The sequence below is a fragment of the Ambystoma mexicanum genome, chromosome 11, assembly GCF_040938575.1.
Source record: "Ambystoma mexicanum isolate Mex_15411 chromosome 11, UKY_AmexF1_1, whole genome shotgun sequence".
NCBI classification, from domain to species: Eukaryota; Metazoa; Chordata; class Amphibia; order Caudata; family Ambystomatidae; genus Ambystoma; species Ambystoma mexicanum.
The window spans coordinates 457,040,103-457,058,882 of NC_090934.1; the positions used below are offsets into that span (position 1 = coordinate 457,040,103).

The window sequence follows — 18,780 nt, forward strand, 5'->3', positions numbered from 1 at the left end:
TCCATAGCTGATTATTTCAGATAGGGCGTGCTGTAGAGAGGAGCGGGCCTCCGAGATCGTGAGCAATACGTCATCCGCATACAGCGCAATTTTATGCTTGGATAGGCCGACCAGGGGGCCCTTGATATGGCTATTCTGTTTGATCTTTTGGCCGAAGGTTTCCATGATAAGGGCGAATAGCAGTGGGGATAGCGGGCAGCCCTGTCTGGTTCCGCAGGTCAGGGAGATCGGGGCAGAGAGTGAGCCATTAATCCTAAAGAGCATTTCTAGAGCTTTATAGTTAGCCAGGACCATTGCCTGGAACGCCGGGCCAAACCCAAAAGCCTCCAGGGTCAGGTTCATAAAGGACCAGTCCACCCTGTCAAACGCTTTGGTGGCGTCTAGAGCAATCAACACCAGCCCCTGGGAGTTCCGAGCTGCTAGGTCAACCAGGTTCAGGGCTCTGCGCATATTGTCACCTGCAGATCTGTTTAGAATAAAGCCTGTTTGGTCGGGGCAAATTATGTCCGGTAGAATGTGTGCTAGGCGGTTGGCAAGAATTTTGGAATATAGATTGGCATCAATGTTCAGGAGGGCTATTGGCCTATAGGAGTCTGGGTCTCTCTGGTCTTTCCCCGGTTTGGGTAGGAGGCTAGTGGTAGATTTTTGCATTGAGGGGTCACTGTCCCCGTCTCCCTGAAGGAGCTAAAGAGCGCCACCAAGGGGGGGACCAACTGAGGTTTGAACATTTTATAGAACCTAGCGGAAAATCCATGGGGCCCGGGATTTAAGGGACTTAATGGCTTCCTCAACCTCCTCACCTCTAATCGGAGTCTCCAAGCTCTCCCTGGTTGAGTTGTGCAGTCGGAGGAGGGCCGCTTCCTGCAGGTTTTCTTTTTGTTTATTTTGGTCTTGCAGGGGCACCGTCATTACTTGGGCCAGGTGGGCTGCTGCTAGCTGTTGCTTTTTCAATTCTGCATATTGAATATCCCCATGTGGGTCTCGGAGGCCAGTGATGGTGCTACTATGTTTTGTTTTAGCTAATTTAGCCACCAGCAGCTTGTTCGTCTTGTTGTTCTTGACATAATAGAATTGTTTGGCTTTGACCAGGAGTTGTGCAGTGTGTTCGGCGTAGTGGGCCACTAGTTTTTTCCTGGCGATACAGATAGCTCGCTGAGTCTTGGGAGACCAGCCTTTTTTCTTGTGAATTTCTTCCGCTGCTTTAAGTTCTTCCTCGAGCTCTAGGCGGGCCTGGCGCCTGTTGCGTTGGAATATCCCTCCTTGTGCGATTAGTTCTCCCCTGATCATCACTTTCAGGGCATCCCAGGTGTTTGCGTGTGAGGTGTCCTCGACTGGATTTTCTCTGAGAAAGTTTTTGATCGCTGTTGCTATCTTATCCCTTAGCGGCATTTCATTGAGAATTCAATCGTAAAGCGTCCATCTGGGAGGAGAACTGGGGTTGGGCATATGTGCTCGGATATCCATGGCTACTGGGGCGTGATCAGACAGGATTCGTGGACCGATGGCTACGTCCTCGGTGTAGGTAAGCAGCTGGGCGCATGTCAGGAGGAGGTCAATCCTTAAGAAAGTTTGGTGGACATAGGAATAGAAAGAGTAGTCCCTCTCGGAGGCACCCCGTTAAAGTCTCCCCCAATTATGATTCGGCCTTCTATGAAGTGAGAGAGGGAGGAGCCCAGTGAGTCGTAGAAGGCTACTTGCCCAGAGTTGGGGGCATATACTGGGGCAAATGTGTACAGGTCTCCCAACAATAGGCATTTGACTGCCACAAATCGGCCTTCCGGGCCAGTTTTTGTTTCCAGGAACTGGGGGTTTAGGCCCTTCCTGAAGAGGATTGCAATACAGCCTTTCTTAGAGACTCCCTGAGGCAAAGAACTGGAGCGGAAAAAGACTGGAGTGGAGCCGCCACCAGTCCGCCGGCAGTAGATGAATCTCCTGAATCAAAGCCACCGCTGCATCCTCGTCTTGGAGCTTTTTCAAGATGGACTTGCGTTTGGTGGGGGAATTCAGTCCGTTGACATTAAGGGAAAGAAATTTCAGGGTTTGAAGCTCCTGAGCTCGGTCCATCTCTGCTGCCGTTTTTGGGCGGGGGGGGTCAAAAGGGTCTGAATTGACCATCGTCTCGGGGAAATGCTGGAAATGTGTCAGCCTGCTCTTGGGTTTTTAACATGCACCCCCAATGGGGGGGCGTAACTTTAACTGTTAGGGGGGCCGACATTGTAGGTGTGTCCATTCCCCTGGCCAACAGGGCCAATCGAGTAGGTTCAAGTAATGTGGGATTCCAAGTACTTGTAGATGGAATGTGCCTTGGAAATGGGCATGGCCCGTGGGTAGGGCCCGCTGCATTGGTTGTGATTATTCGTAGGCTGAGTCAGGGTTGGTGAGGTTCCTTTTTGGTGGTGCCAGGAAGTCAACGTGAGCGTGGCTTCGTACCCCATTACCTCTTCCTGCTGCTGCGTGGGACCTTTGACCAGGAGGACTGCCTTGGCTTTGGGAGGGAGGCCGATCCCTGGCCTACAGTATCTTCAGATCTTGGTGGTGTGGCCTCTTTGGGCGAGGCGGGGTGCAAGATTTTGTCAGCGTGTTCAAGGTGGCCAATTCTGCATAGGGTGCCGTTATATGAGAACTGTAGGGCTGTCGGGACTAGTGATCTGTAACGAATCTGTTACTCCTGCAGATAAAGCATCAGGGGCCGGAGGGATTTCCTCTTCTGAAGGGTAAGTAGAGAGAGATCTTGATAGATCTGGAGGGGTAAGCCCTGGAAGGAAAGCTTGTCTTGGGTGCGGCCAATTGTTGTACTCTAGTTATGACATCTGGAGGGAGGTCTGAGTCCACCCCCGACGTGGGCGCAACCTTTGATTGCGGTCCAAATGGAGTTGGGGTTTGTCCAGGTGTGGGAGTAGGGATTGAAAAAAGTCCCCCACGTATTACGCTAGGTCCTTGTCCAGAGCGGAAGATGGAATCCCACAAATTCCGAGGTTGTTACGCCGTGCCCTATTTTCAAGGTCTTCTTGCTTATACTCGAGGATTTCACATTTGTCCTGTAAGGTTCTGATTGAACGCTGGATTTCCTTCAAAGTGCCTGCCTGGTCTTGGGAGCGGTCATCGATCTCCCCCAGCCTTTGTCTCACTTCAGCCACCCTTTGATCGGTCTGCTCTAATTTGGTGGCGAGCTCCGTCATGCAGGATCTGAATTCGGATTTAATATCGGCCATGGAGGCCTGTATGTCTTCTTTGGTAGCCAGGGCATCTCTGTCCTCTTGGGATTTTTGGGAGTGGGCTTGGGGGTGGGGTCGAGTTTCTTTCTCTTGTCAGTTGTCGTGAACATGGTAGCTATGTCTTGATTCTTACCAGCTTTTAGTTGCTTCGCCATTGCTTCAGATTGGGGGTAAGGTAAGTAGTCCAGAGGTCTCTCGGGTGTGTAGAGTGGTGGCAGTTATTGATTGAGGTCCGGGCGTAGAGGATGTTGGAGCAAGCAACTTCTTCAAGGCTTCTTCATTGTGGCTTCTTCACAGCCATCAGCGTGGCTCAAGGCAGGGGGCGCTCCAGCGCCACCACCCGCTCCTCACCGGCGCTAGAAGTTGATTGTGCCTGGAGGCCTCTTGTTCCGTCGGGGCTCCCTCCCCCTACGGTGCCGCGCTGTGTGTGAGGAGACCGGGGTTGGCAGGGTTGGAGTTGGCTCCGTCTGTGGAGGCCGGCGGAGACTCCAGGCGAGGGTCACAGGTGAGTTGGAGCAGCGATATGGCAGGAGAGAGCATGTCGCCCAAGCACTCCGAGCCCAGGTGTCTCCGCTCCGCGGGAGGCAAGGAACGTTGCGGCTTCTTTGCGGGCCGCCAGCGCGGCTCACTGGCGCTAAAAGTCTAGGAGTTTGCTGGTGCCTGGTAGCCTCTTATTCCGACCGAGATTCACAGGTGGGTCGGAGCAGCGATCGGGCGGGAGAGAGCCCGTCGACCAAACACTCCGAGCCCAGAAGGCTCATCTCTGAGAGGCTCTACTCGCTCAGTCCGCCATTTTGAAAGGTGGCGGCCGAGGGGCGGCTGTGTTCACGGCTCAGTATGGAGCTCCCAGCTCATTGATGGTCTCACTGTTTGCCCCCCCCCCCCGTCAGCAGCACGGATTCTGACATCTCAGGAAGGATTTTGGCTTCTTAGCGAACACTGGAACTGCACTAACTTTGAACGTGCAGCGGGCCCATCACGGAGGCCTCTAGAGGAGCACCCAAATCGTCGGAGCTCCAGGTCACGGCCGGGCCTGGTATCCCTTAAGGAATTGGGCCTGGTATCTCTTATAGCACAGGCGATGACCTGTAGAGGGTTGTTGTATCTGAAGTCAAGGAGTGACCCAAAGTGCCCATTATTGAGTATTTTGGCCCAAAGTTGTGCAGTGAATAAAAGGAGGGCTAAAAGTAAATGTTACCGGAGTCTAAATGAGGAATGCTTTTGGTTGGTCGACTGGATGCCCGATTTCAACAGGGGCATCCAGTTTGAGGCACTAACCGGTATCTTCATAAAAAAGATGGAAAAATGTGATTTGGTAAGAAACTTTGCCTTCTAAGAAATTATAGATGCGTTACTGTTATAACGCATACATATTTAAAGACGCAACTATAGCTTGTTAAAAGCCCAGCCCTCTGGTTCGTGATTTTTAGGCATAGGCTGCGTATAAACCGGCTCCAATTGTTAACCGTTCAGGGAGTATATACACAAATCCCAATTGACCTGCAGACCTGTTGAATGTACAAAAGCAGGGATACGCCAGAGACAGCTAGGTATGCTTTGAGCCTATGTCCAGAAATGAGCACTTGGTGTATGTGTCTACTGGGTGATATTTTGTGAGTCAATATGACTCAATTAAAATTGATGCATTGTGGAGGGTATCAGGTAATATTATCCCCATATATATGGTCGCCGTAAATAATATCACCGGGAAAAGGTTGCAGCGATATTATATGGGTAACCATATATATGGGGACAGGGGTAAAAAAAAAAAAAAATTTAAAAAACAAAAAAAAAAGTTTGGGGGTTGCGGGGGTGTCCGCCGCATGTTCCATGCAATAATGTTGCCATAAAAAACAGCCATTTTTCGGCGATATTTTTGCATGGCGAGATTTTTGTGGCGACATTATTACATGGAACCTTGTGGAGCTATTGTTTGAACACAGATACCGAGAGAGTGCATATCGCACTTTATCGATTATGGTGCCAGATCAAAGCACAGCTCGGATAGCTGGGTTAGCAGAAAAGTTATTAGCTCTAAGTTACACTGCCATTATTATTATTAGTGCCAAATCTGGGTAGTAGAAAACAAAATATACATTACATACCCCTGTCTAAATGAACCATACTGGATTATATTGTATATAAAATTGAAAAAGTGCAGTTAAGTGAGTGAGTTTTTAAATACTGAGATTTTACTATTTTTTTTTTTATAAACTTTATTTTTGGTTGCAAATCACGGCACACCCGCTGTAAGTCTCATGTACGTGGTACAAATACATTATTCACTTCCAATATCGTACAATCTTTTCCGGACTGGTATTATATATCCGGCATACACCATTATGGGCAAAACAGGTAAGACGCAGGTGAAGAGATACAGGGTGCAACATGGGAAACAGTAAAGCATTACATTTCGTTCATACTGTCATTATCAGAATTTTCTGTATCAGAGAAGGTTTCAGTTAAATACGTCCTGAACGGTGCCCAAATGTCTTTCGGTTTACATGCAGAGGGTACCATTCCCACATAACCTTCTTCGCATTCATTCACATATGCCAATGCAGAGAGGAACTGATCCAATGTCGGAGCATGTGTACTCTTCCATTTCTGGAGGATGCATTTCTTTGCAACGGCACAGGCGACATTGAACAGTCTCCTGATTTTTTCAGGGCACTTTCCAATATCCCCAAACAGGTATTTCGGGGGGTTAAGGTTTGCAGGGATTTGTGTGATCTCCTCTAGGGTGTTAGCCACCGTGCGCCAGAATTCCGCTACAAGGGGACAAGCCCAGTACATATGAAAGGAGTTCGCGCCAGGGGCATGGCATTTTGGACTAGTATCGGATACAGACACATAGAATTTTGCCATTTTTACCGGGGTGAAGTGTAGTTTGTTCAGGATCTTGAACTGTATTAGTCTCAGGCCTGCATTCAATGATATCTTTTTAGATAGGAGACAGTATCTGGTCCATTTCCCTGCTTCAATAACAGTGCCCATGTCTTTTTCCCACGATGACTTAATAGTGTTTAGAGTTTCCGTGTGTGTCTGGACTATGTTATATAGTTCGGACACCCCCGTGCCCGTCTGGGAATGTAAAGACTGGTAACATGCATGTTCCGGAGGTTCATCTGGAAATGTGGGCCAGCGCTTCTTGAACGCCGCTTTCATACGGTGGAACTGCAGAGTGACCAGTTGGTTCCCACCGACCGATTCCGCGAAGTCTTCAGGGGTCACGAATGTACCGTTTGGGAACATGGTTTTCATTGTAAACTCATAGTCTGGGAGCCAACTTTTCTGGATGCCAATGTCGTATGTAGGTGCGATGCCTGGGAAATTCCAAAGAGGGGCTTGAGAATCATAGGGACTATCTATCTGAAGTCGTTTACTGATTGCGGCCCATGTTGCGACTGTACAGGAGGTGGGATCAAATTTACAGTCATCCCTATACCCTTTCGTATATATGATTGAACGCAAGTCTGTTGGGCGGACTGAGAGACGCTCTATGGGTATGTGTGGTGTATTATCAAAGGGGTCTTGCCAAAATTTTGCATAGTGTGCCTGTGCTACTTGATAGTATAATTCGAAGTCGGGGGCCGCAAACCCTCCCTTTTCATAAGGTTCGACCAACTTGGCCCAACTAATTCTACTTGCCCCCCCGTTCCAAACGAAAGTGGTAGCCATGGACCGAAGGTTATCGAAAAAGGGTCTGCCCGGCCAAATGGGGACGTTGCAGAAAATGTAAAGGAGCTTGGGGAGAACTGTCTTCTTGAGTACCGCTACATGGCCGGCTAGGGATATGGGGAGTTTGGCCCAGATCTGAAGTTTCGAATGTATAGTTTGTAGAGTGGCCTCATAGTTGTCTATATATAGGGAGGTGCTGTCACGGGAAACCAGTATTCCCAGATATCTGATGTACTCAGGTGCCCATGCCAGACCATATGTGTTTGTGGGGCAAGTGGTGGCACTAGTCAGTGGGAACATTTCGGATTTGGCCGTGTTGACCTTATAGCCTGAGTGTAAAGTGAAGTCGTTTATCACGGCCAGTATGGGGGGCATATTCTTCTCAGGTTCACGAACATATAACAGAGCGTCGTCAGCATATAACGAGAGGGCTTGGTACGCCCCAGATATATATATGCCTCTCGATACTTGCTCGGCCCTGACTGCGGCCGCCACCGGTTCAATTGTTAGAGCGAAAAGCATGGGAGAAAAAGGGCATCCCTGTCTGGTCCCTCTATGTAAAGAGATTTGTTCAGACAGAGTTCGGTTGGTCAGTACCCTGGCTTTGGGTGACGAGTACAAGAGCCTTACGCATCCGGTCAAATAGGGGCCGAATCCGAATTTGCGGAGGACCTCAAACATATATAACCACGAAACTGAATCGAACGCTTTTTCTGCGTCCAAAGATATTGCTACAGCTTGAGCCTCTGGTTTAATCTGTGCTAAAATGCAAAAGAATCTGCGCAAGTTTAAGGCCGTGGATCTAGTGGGTATGAATCCACACTGGTTGGGGTGAACCAGTGTGGTCATTTTAGGGAGCAATCTAGTGGCGAGTACTTTTGCGTAAATTTTGGCATCGGTATTGATCAAGGACAAGGGGCGATATGACGAGCGGTCATGGGCTGGGCGTCTAGGTTTCAGAAGCACTGTAATAACTGCATCTGTCATTGATTCTGGGAGTGAACCAGCATCAATGGCTTCTTCCCATACCCGAGTGAGTACCGGGCCGAGGATCATGGAAAAAGATTTGTATAGGTCAGCATCCAACCCGTCTGGTCCCAGGGTTTTACCTGACGACAACGATTTGATTGCCTCAGCTATTTCATCGCACGTTATGGGTTGCTCGAGGGCCCAGTTATCTTCCAAGCTCAACTTAGGGAGTTCAATCTTACTCAAGTATGTTCGTATATCATTTTGTGTACTACTATCGTGATTGGCATATAGATCAGTGTAGTAGCGTGAGAATTCGAGGTTTATTTTGTTTTCACCATTAACGACTGTTCCATTCTCGGTTAGAATGCTCATAATTGGGGTATGGGTGCGTTCGTTACGAAGCATGCGGGCTAGGTGGTGGCCTGCTCTATTGCCCTCTCCGTATCTGCGAGCTCTTATGGGGATAGCCATGTATTGTTGTTCTTTAGTCGCCAGATCTTTGAAAGATTGGAGATGCGAACTGATCTCAGCCAGAATGTGCTTATCTTGGGTCATACTGTACTCAGTTTCGAGTGTTTGCAGAAGTGATTCTGTATTACCTAGTTCGATTCTAACGGCTTTAAGGAGGCCAGTCGTTTTGGACATCAAGTTACCCCTCACCCATACCTTAAACGTCTCCCATATAATCGCCCAGCTGTCTACGGAGCCTTTATTCAATTGGAAGAATTCTTCTATATCAATGTGGAGAGTCTCTACGACATTCGGGTCTTTTAATATGTTGGGGGGCATCTTCCATCGTTGTATTGGGCGGTTTATGTCAGAGAGCAATATATCCAGGGTGACTGGGGAATGGTCTGAGAGCGTTCGAGCGAGGATTTCGCATTGTTCGATACAGTTGACCAGGGGGGACGAAATGAGCCAGTAATCTATTCTAGATTCGGTGTCATGGACTGAGGAGTAGAACGTATATTTCCTATCAGTGGGGTGGGTCCCCCTCCAGGCATCAGAAAGGGTAAGTTCCTCCAGGGCATGTCGGATAATATTTGCCACCTTTGTGAGATGTCTAGGCCTGCTGGAAGATCTATCCAATGTAATGTCAAGAATAGTGTTAAGGTCTCCTCCCCAAATGACCCAGGTATTAGTCGTCAGACCTATCGTTGCAAGGAGCTGTATGTAGAACTCTGGGTCATCCAAGTTCGGGCCATATGTGTTGACTAATATGAGTTTTACGTCGGCCAAACTGCCCCAGACCACAACATATCTACCCTGTGGATCTATCTTGCATTTTTCAGTGGAGAACCCCAATGAGGGGTGTATCAATGTGATTATCCCTCTGTTCTGAGAGGAATATTCCGTGTAATGGTCTGTTGCCACCCCATTGCCGAAGGATATTCTCGTGTGTGGACTTCAATGCATGTGTCTCCTGGAGCATTGCAATATGCGGATGGTGCCTATTAATGTATGCCCCCACCCTGCTGGCCTTCGCCCTGTTATTTAACCCCCGGATGTTCCAACTGATTAGTTTCAGTCGTAGCCCCATGGGTGTTCTAGAGTTTTGGGCCATGTTCGTGCGTAGTGATAACATTCGAAGAAGTGGACAGTCTTACAGAGAGGGCCAGCGAGTGAGCCAGTGAGTGCAATTTTAACAGTGAGTAACCAGCAACAAACAGAGAGAGACTTTATGCAACATGCCCAATAGGGGCGTCCTGAGGACTCAACAGTGGTCTCTAAGACCGAGAAACTTCCCAGTTTACCTGAACCCACCCCCTCCCACACCATCGTGCCCAACTTGATGATGATCCCTTTTCTTTTTACTAACTTGTGGGTGAACCCAGAGAAGGGGGTCGAGTGCAGCAACTCATCCGGCGACATTGCAGGATAGGGAGCAGGGGTGCATCTCTGCCCGCCCTCGCCTCAAACCCCGCTGGCGGCCCAAAGACCCCACCTGGAGATAAGCCTAATTCCTAAAGGTGATGGTTCGGACTACACCGGTTGCTGCAGGTCATTCTGGTCGAGTTCCCGCCTCCCCGGCGGAAGGGGTATCGAGGTTTCCATGTAAGACAGGGCAGCTGCAGGGGATTCAAAGAAATGCGCTCTCCCGCCGTGCTGTATCCGAGGTTTAGCCGGGTATAAGAGGGCGTAGGGGACCTGTCGCAGCTGGCGTTTAATAGTTTCGTAGGAGCGTCTTTGAGTCTGGACCCCTGCTGAAAAATCCGGATAAATATGAATATGATCATTGCCCATTCTCAGGGGTCCTTTCTCCTTTGCCAGCCTTAGGATAGTGTCTCTGTCTCTGTAATTCAACAGTTTGGCAATAACTGTATGGGGTGGAGCCCCAGGCCTGGGTGGTGGAGCAAGGGAGCGGTGGCCCTCTCGACCAAGAACTGAGATGAGAAGGCCTCTTCCCCAAGGAGGGATTTCAGTAGATCTTTGATCCGGAGCTCCATTGGACCCTTACAGAAAGTCTCCGACAGGCCGACTATGCGGATGTTGTTCCGCCTAGACCGGGATTCCAGTTCATCGCATTTGCTACGGAGTTTGTCCATTTCTCCTCACAGGAGAGTAATATCCTGGGTGTTTTGCCATGTGGAGTCCTCATTCGTACTAATTCTAGCCTCAGCCTCAGTGATTCTGGCACTTTCCTTGTCCACTCGGGTCTTCAGTGACCAATTGTGGAGACAATGTCGTTGAGTTTAACATTTATGGCCAGGAATCCGCTCTGTACCGTGGTGAGTAGTTGATCGAATTTCGATTCTTCCGACGGCAAGGATGTGGGGGAAGGCTGTGTGGCCGGGCTAGCGGGAGGCATCTGTGAGCTGGTGAACGAATCCATAGGGCCGGTTCTTCTGTTCTTGCCCCCGTTCTTGCTGGGCATTTTGGAGATTATGGAGAAGCCTGAGTCAGTTGGAACATTAAGGTCGTGCCCCAATGTGTCGCAATAGGAGACTCGAGCAGTGCAGGGTTTGCCTGGGGGGCTCGGCGTGTCCACCCCACCACCCTTGTCGCAGCACTGAGTTGTGCGGGCCAGACTGCGTGAAATTCCTCAGAGCTAGGGCAGCGCGGGGCAGCGGAAAATCGGAGTGGGTCAGCGGTTGCACACCATAGCCACCACAGCCCGTTTGAGGACACGCAGGATTATGTTGATTGTGTTGGGACTGATGGATTAAGTCCCGCTTCAACAGAGAGGATCACGCTTTGTTGCACTCGGGAGCACGATCACTGTACATGCGGGCAGGGGGTAATGCAACTGCGCCCCAATTAATGCTGGTTCTGGTCTCAAGGCAACCCACCCGGCGCCACAAACAGGGAGGGCAGTGTCTCCCTCACCAAGGGAACCGCTAGGATCTTATGGTGGTCTCCCTCACGTCCAGGGGCCTCCCCCGAAGCCCTCGAGTGTACCTGTTGATGGCTTCCAATGTTGGGGCGCAGTGCAAGCAGTGTCCGGGCCCTGCAACGTGTTGACAGTTCGCCGTGGCGTGCTCCCCCTCCGCAAGACCGCAGGGCCGTCCCGGATGGCCCGCTGGGGCGATAGGATCGATGAGATTTGGTCCGCTGGTGCAGCACCACGACCAGACGCTAGTCACCGGATCATGGCCCCGTAGCACGGCGCGATTCTTCTCCGTCCTCCCGGGCCCCGCGCTGGCGTCAGCAGTCCACTCCCACGCCGCGAGCTGGAAGACGGGTTCTGGAGAGCCGGATGAAAGCTGGTCCAAGGCGATGGGGAATGGGTACGGGTACCCGCCCCACCGCGCGTGGCCTTTCAGCTCCGCGTGTGTCTGGAGGCAGCGGCTCTCGCATGGCGTCCTGTGGAGCCGAGTAGCGGACCGGGCGCGTAGGATCACAGCCCGCTCCCGTCCGTGGGTCCAATACGTCCGATTTCGGTCGGCATTTCCTCTACAGATGCTTGGATGCAGCACGAAGCAGCCCAGTTGTTTTGAGGGCTCGATGCACTCTGGAACCGGGGGAAAATGTCAAAGGATTCATGCCGGAGAGGAGCTCCTCAGCTATGCGGCCATCTTGTTGCGCAACAGCGCCCCCTCTCGATTTTACTATTTTTAATGTTTAAATGATGAACGGTCAAGTGATATTTATTAATGTGAAAGGGTAAAGCTGTGATGCAGTGGAGATGCAGCTACTTAATGATAGTATTCATTAGAGCTGATAAATCTGTAATGATGATAAATTAAATCATTTTTGTTCATTATTTGAACTAAAAACAAAAATTCTTCTTCTATAACATGAGTTCATTCAGAGGCAGCTAGTAGTATAGGGGCGAACTATAGGCAGGGTGAGATAGAGTTCAGTTGCAGGCAAAGTCAGATTCCACAGGAAGACTGTTCAAGCAAGCAAGTATTTCACTTTAAAGTTAGTTGAGGGTCCAGTTACTTCAGACACCCTATGAGTATTTAAGCAGTGGTCCTGGGTGTACTAGATGAGTGGCCTCCCAATCACAGAAAACACCCCAAAGCTATACAGAAATCACAAAGGTTTAAAGTAGGTAAAATACCAAAGCCAACAGTACCTCAGCACAGAAGAAGTGTTGCAGCAGGAAGACTTCAGGATCTGCAGCCAAAAACCTGGTTAATTCCTTTGTCAAGAAGACAGAAGCCCGTAGTTTTGAAGGTTTTTTGCAGCAGGAATCACGGCAGAAGGCTCCAGGCAAGAATTTCCTTGCGGCTGGATACAGCTCTGTGGTTTTGTCGCCTTTTCAGGAGCCAGAAGAAGACTGTATGTCGCTGGTCGGATTCTCAGCGTTTGCAAGGTCCAGCACTCTGATGAGGGGCATTTGTTACTTGATTCACGTCTCTGGAGGGCCAGCAGGATGACCACAAAGTTTCAGCAAGATTTCGGAAGACTGTGCACCACACATTGATCCGAGGTCCCAGGGTATTGGGGTATTGCAGACCGGATCAGGGTTGAAAGGCCGAGGTAGAAATGGTCAAGGGAAAAAAGACTGAAGAATATTTTTCTGAAATAACCTTTGGTCTTTTCTCCCCTGAACATTTTCGGACTTGGCCCACATAGCTACCTACACCCCTACCCACACCAGCACCCACACCACCCCCGCCCCCCCTACTTACCTTGCTGCAGACTCGCTGTGTCTTTGCAACGCCTGTTCCCTTTCACTTCCATGATCGGGAACCGGCACCACAGGGTCTTTTCCTTTTTTCCCTTTTTTTCTTTTTATCCGGACGGCTGAAATTCGGCCAAATCATGCATTCAGGCTTTCTAACTCGGTCATTTTTTCTGATTCCTTGCAGACCCGCAAGGTCGCAGCACGACATGGGATGGCTCAAAACAGATCTTTTTGGGACTAGTGGATCTCACCAGGCTTTATGTAGGAGTCGTTGTGTTCAGGAATCCCAGGTCGATTGGAAGGAAGGGCTACAGCATGCTCTGGTTACACAGTAGGCTCTCCGGTCGCTGGCAATTGTCTCAGCTGCAGGTCTTCATCTTCCTCTTCGGATTTAGCTCCAGTGGTCGGCTACCTCTTCAGCTTCCAGGATCAGACTTTTATGTAGGAACACAGCCAATCAAACAACCATGCAACAGTCAAATTTAGGGGGTTGGCAGTCCTTCCAGGACAGCCAGCCTCCCAGTTTGAACTGGATTCTCGTAGTCAGGCTGGAAGACAAAGGGCTGCAGATCTTTGGAATCCTCCCTCACTTCCTGCCTTCACAGACCCTTTAGAGCGGGGGCGGGTTTCCCCTAGGTCTCCTGACAAAGATAACAAGGACACAAAGGATTTTACTGCCATGGAGGTCAGGGAAAGGAACAAGAAACACTGAAATGGCGAAAAAAGAAGACTGGGACATTTTGGTAAAATGAGTCCCCATGAGTACCTATACCGGGGTTGTAGAAACAGCCTGTGGTAAAGGTGCACCACATTAGTTAAAAGGTTCACTGCCACCAGCCATTAAAGGTAAGCTTGTCCATGTAACAGAAGTTTTAGATACAATGAGAAAGGGGATACACATTGTATCTATCCAGCACTCCACATAAGGTGAGGGGTGCTGGTCTCACATAATAAAATTTAAAAGGGAGCTAAAGATTCTTTCTACTCTTGGGAAATCTAGTCCTCACAAGGTTAGCCAGAGAAAGTTAAAAGGGGAGCCCCAAGGGCAACCCAGCAACAATAGGCAGTATGTGCCAAAAGTTGTCAAAGAATATACAATTAAAAAGGCACTATGGAGAGTCTTAAAAATTGCACCCACAAAAAGAGTAAAAGATTGAGTGTGGAAAAAGGTTCCCACTCACTGAGGTATAGGGACACAAGCTACCAGTCCATAAAAAGGTTCTGGGGTTGACACAGGTCAGTAAGATTTATCATGGATATGAAAGTCTTACCCAACATGCGATGCCATGCATAACATTCCAGTTTGAAACAAGTACCGAGCATTCACTTTTATACTCAAAGCAGTGGCAGAGTTTTTTTTCCAAATTTGTAAAGCCTCATCAGGCACATCACGCTCTATTGAAACCCCAATAAGCTCCCAACTCAGCTTTGATGCAGTTAAGGATGACTGTGCCACATTAAAAATATAACTAAATGGCAAATATCAGCCAGCTAACACTGGGACTGAAACCTCTGTTCCATAGGGGCACTATCTGGAACCCTCAAGTCCAGCTATTCAATAATCGCTAAGATATGTTCGTGGAGGGGCATGGCTAGTCGAGGACAAGGATGGATGTCTTCTGGGTGAGCTCTGTACGCCATATTTGTCCGGTGGCCGTTACTCCCCCCTACATGTGACCGAGATAGAATCTGCAACCTCATATGGGTGTTGGTACACAGAGACCAGCAGACTGCAAAGTTTGAAGCCTTTGGCTGGGCATGGAGCATAGAGAGTTCTGATCGAAATCCCTTACTGCCGAGGACAAAATGGCAGACAGGGTTGACTTGAGATCCCTGTAGCATGAGCTTGGAGGGCGCCGATCTAGGCCTGTCCTTTGTCGACCTGGGTCGCTCCATCTTAAGCGCTTTCCAAGCACGACGGGGAGTTGGCAGCTGGCTGTGTGGAGAGAGCGTTGGAGTCACAGAGACAAGACAGTACTGAAAGTGCGGCCCCAGCATTTGGAGTAGTGTGCCCCCGCCGCCCGGGGCGAGCTGAATGCCCGAAATATGGGACAAGTGGGTGGAGTGCTGGACAGCAGAGAGGAGGAGACTGTAGATGCATTGGCACCTTCTCAAAAAGGCTGCAAGGTCTGAATCTTCAGACTGAGGAAAACCTGAAGGTGATTGGCCTGAGGGTGGTCAAAGCACTGGCTTCGTCCCCTTTCCCACTGGTGGTAGCAGGCTGCTGTTTGCCGGCAACTGATCGTGAGGTAGATAGTTTGGCAAGAACAAACAGGGGAAGTCAAACAAATAGAAAATTGTGTAGCCCACTGGATAGTGCCTTATTTACGAGACGTGCAACATTTGGCACAGACTGGGGACTGTTGTAGTTGGGCAAGTGTTGTGTGTGGCGTAGGTGCCAGGCCGATGTATCTGTGGTTTGAATCCTGAGGATTATGGAGCCCCACCTAAAAGGCAAAGGGTGTAAGGTCAGTGGCTCCCTACACGCACTTTGAGTGCCAGATCTAGACCCCACCCCGCTAAGAAGAAGAAAATAAATCTGATACTGGCAAGAGTCACATCTTTAAAGACTGTGCAAGGTGGTGAGTGGAAGACAGGTGGTGAAGCGACTGAGTGGAATACATCCCCAGGAGGGAGAAACCAAAAGGGGAAAATGTCCAAACAACTGAGCAAGCGGAAGGGACCCCTCTCTGGTGACATCAAATCTATGATCCAGGGACTGGACGCTGCAAAGCGATTTCAACAGACAGCAGCCTAAGTCCACTCGCTCCTGCACCCAAATACACAGACTGAAGTGAAAGACCCACCCACGAGGAGATCAGACCTCCAAGAAATGGTGGCAGAGATAAAAAAAAAATAAAAGATTGTGTCATCAATCTAAATAAATCAATTACGGACCACAAACAAATGTTGGCAGTAGAGGAGCAGGTGGGCGATACAGAAATGACCCTGTGCGAGCGGGGGCACAAACAGGATTAGTTGGCCAAAAGAGTAGAGACTCTGGAATAACAACTGGAATGAGTCACGAGCAAACAAGAGCATTCTGAAAATAGATCTAGGAGGAATAACGATTGTGAGAGATACCCAAGGCTATCTTGGACCCAGAGTTGAACGACTTACGTGCTAGCCTTGTTCCGGCACTTGAATATCTCAACAAATGAAGACATCATATTGGATCGGATTCATAGTCTACACCTCCTACCAACCTATTAAAACGCAATCCCTGACGTGCTCTCGAGGATCCACTTTTTACAAGCAAATGAGAAGATCATGAAGGCGGCACGGAGGCAAGAACCCATAAAATCCATAAAATTCCAAGACTAATTTTGTTTCAAGATGTGGCCCAAGCAACACTGATGAAACAGAAGCATCTGCACATAGTAACTGGTTGGCTAAATGATAAGGGGATTCGTTACAGGTGGACTTTGCTGTTCGGATTCAGGTTCGAAATCCAAGGCAAACCATATCACATCCAGGGAAGAGGAGATGGCAGACTTAATTGGGAAGGATGAAACTCTGCAATCGGCTGAGGCCTAGCCAGACATAAAGACAGCCCAGCGCACATTACCAAAAAGGAAGGATGGCAACAGGGGCGTCCCTACCCTAAAGGCAGGGGGCAGGCGACTCAAATAGTTGCTGTTACCTGACATGGGCTTGTCTCCGAGGCAACTAATGCTGGGATTGTTTTACAGCAGGTGGAAAAGTGGAGGGGGAAGGGTGGACTGTGGAGGCTTGCAGGTGTTTGAAAGAGGTAAGGGATGGAATTGTTGCTCTCACTCAATTTGGACGGGTGGATTTGGGAGATGAATATGGTCAAATGGTGGGGGGGGTTCTAATAGGGCTGCGAAATTGGGCCCTACGAATCCAGGGACGCTCTTCGAGTCCTGGTGGGGCACGACATGGTGCGAACTGTTGGGGACAAAGGTTTTGTGGGCAGTATAGGGTGGGTTTCTGAAGTTTGGGTTTATTTGTGGCATGACTGGGAAACCATGGGATGGTGGACAAGAAATGAAACTGAGGGCGATTGGCTGCTTTATAACCGTTAGAGAATGCATGACATAAATAGGATTACCCTGAAATGTCAAGAGTTAAATTCATCTGTGAAGCGACGTGCCATACTAAGATGCTAGGTAGAACTGAAGGCTTTGGTGGTCTTCCTTCAGGAGATGCACTTGCTCCCAGGTGATGAAGACTGCATGAAACCAAGCATTGCCTCTACAATATTTTGCCTCTAGTGGGACAAAGAAGAAAGGAGTAGGGATATTGATGGTCACGACATTAGGTTTCAAAAAGCAATTTCTGTATAAGGCCATGATTTTTGGTGCTTAAAGGGCCATTGGAAGGACAGATGTTCACATTGGTTTCAGTCTATGGCCCTAATGAACAAAGGGACCATTTCCTTGCTATGTTGCTCCAGAAACTGGGGACAGGGCCTGGGAGGCTGGGGGGGGGACATGTGGTAGTGTTGGGTGACTTTAATTGTGTAATAGAACCTAAGCTAGATAAGATGTTAGACCCCATGATACATGATAATAGATATCAACAGGCTACAGGAAAGTTCTTCAGGGATCTGGGATTCATTTAAACTTTGAGGTTTTGCCACATCAATGAGAGGGATAAAAAGGCGCATAGGGGATTTTCAAGAACAGATATGGTCCTAGTATTGGCAACGTTAATACCCCAGGTCCTCGCAATAGGAACAGGTGTGTGATATCTCACAGACCATGCACCTGAACCTCTTCAGATCGAATACAAGCTCTTGGTTAGGGAACAGAAACAATGGAGGTTGAACGAAATTATCCTCAGGGACCTTAAGGCACATATTGAAACACTAATCGGTAACTATTTATGAGAAAATGATACGAGGGACGTAGATTGGAGAGTGGTCGGAGAGTGGTCAGGAATGGGGGCAAGGCTGTAATCAGGGGACAAATTGTAGCTCACACGGCTGCCTATCTGCGGGGTAGGGAATTGCCACGTATCGAACTTGAAAGGGAGACGAGAGAAGCAGAAACCTGAAAAGAACAGCAGGCTCCAAGGGCTGCACTGCTCTCATCCTCCTTGGCCTTTCAGCAGCCTTCAACATGATAAATCACTCGATCATTAGGAACAGACTCTTTGACCTAGGCATAAGGGACTCTGCCCTCAGATGAATCTCCTCTTTCCTCTCAAAACGGTCCCAAATCGTCTTTATCCATCCTTTATCCTCGCCCCCACAGAGTCCCAAAGGGAGCCTCCCTCTCCCCCCTCCTTTTCAACCTCTACTTTTTGCCCCTCTCATGCTCATTCGTTCCCACAATCACACCTTTTACAACTATGCTTACGACACTCAGATCATGCTCAAGATTCACAACTCCCCCTCCTTGCCCCACCCAGACCTGGCAGCCTGCCTCTCAGACATTTTTTTTTTTTAAAGTTTTTATTGTTTTGAAAACAAATAAACAATACAAACCAAACTTGCAGCATTATTTACAACAGACTTGTGAACATCAATTAATGCACATTACTGCTCCCCAAATCCCTCCCCCCTCAAGAGCTTGTTTGCGTTTCTCGTTCTGTATCTGCTGCGTGTGGCCGGGTATCGCTTCCTTCCGAAGCTGCAGAATCCATTATTGTGCCAAACAGTCCTGTTATTAACACTCTCCATGCCATCAGGTTACCCACCACTTCTTCCCCGCACTTGCTACATGCCTCCTGCTATACTACCGTTTCAGCCTCCACCCATTTTTGCAAATCCCGCCACCATACCTCAACCCGTGGCCTGTGGCACTGCTTCCAGCCCATGGCAATCCTTTTTGCAAGCACATATGCCAGGTTCCTCAATTTCCCAACATG

The 18,780-nt window shown here is 49.1% G+C and overlaps 1 protein-coding gene across 7 annotated transcripts in view; it reads right to left on the minus strand.

Annotated features, from left to right (window-relative positions):
* PRDM11 (PR/SET domain 11) overlaps window positions 1–18,780 on the minus strand; it is an 804,858-nt gene that overhangs the window by 475,725 nt on the left and 310,353 nt on the right. The gene's annotated exons all lie outside the window — the stretch shown is intronic.